Source organism: Aplysia californica, unplaced genomic scaffold (assembly GCF_000002075.1).
Source record: "Aplysia californica isolate F4 #8 unplaced genomic scaffold, AplCal3.0 scaffold00201, whole genome shotgun sequence".
In the NCBI taxonomy this organism is placed as follows: Eukaryota; Metazoa; Mollusca; class Gastropoda; order Aplysiida; family Aplysiidae; genus Aplysia; species Aplysia californica.
In genome coordinates this window covers 133,356-134,242 of record NW_004797471.1, presented here as the reverse complement: position 1 = coordinate 134,242, position 887 = coordinate 133,356, and positions in this window count along the sequence as shown.

Below are 887 nucleotides of genomic sequence, written 5' to 3'. Positions count from 1 at the left end.
GGCCAACGTTGTGTTTGTAAGGGCGTAAAAGCGTCACTACCAAAAAGAGACACTATTGGTTAAATTATTATTAATTCAACTGTTAAAAAAATAAAGGTGTTTGTTTATTTTCTTTGTTTCTTTGCTTGTTTGTTTTGTTTGTTGTTGTTTTGTTTTTTTCTTTCTTTGTGTTTCTTTGTTTTTTGGGGGCTTTTTGTTTCAGTATAAGAGCATCATAATTATGAAAATATATCTATAATGATTACAATTATGTAGCTCATTTCCACATTCCATAGCATGCTCAATACGTTTGTCATCCCCAAGAGACCCTAGTAATTAATAATGCCAATCGAAATCATTTGATTCAGTCTGGGTCAGTTAAGTTTTCCTTCATGGATGTAGCAGAAGCTGTCATTCTGTCACAATTCGACTGAATTCGACTAATTCGAATGTGGCATTCATGATCAAAATCTCTGTCGCGCGGAAAGTGGAAGTGTTCACAGCATTTCCTGCTTCTCACTCACATTTTGCACTCGTATGTGGTCTACGTCACCAATTACACTTTTAGCGGTAAAACTTAAGCCAACACATAATTACAATTTCCTGAAAAATAGCAAGTGATATTATAATTATTTCAGCTCATACTTTCCTACTAGTCTGATGGGGAGCAGCACGGTGATGAGGGTGAATCGTAAAAAGATATTGTTACAGTAAGGTAGCTTGGTTTGATGCCGTCACTCTTGACTTTGTTAGTCACCGGTGAGAAAGCTATGCCCTTTTTTTCCTCTTCATAAAGATCAACAAAATAATATCTTCCTATTTTTGTATAGATATATATATGTCGGGCTTTTTCTGGAAATTCAAAATGGCCACAACAATTGTACCGATGCCTTTGTTTCACTTTACTC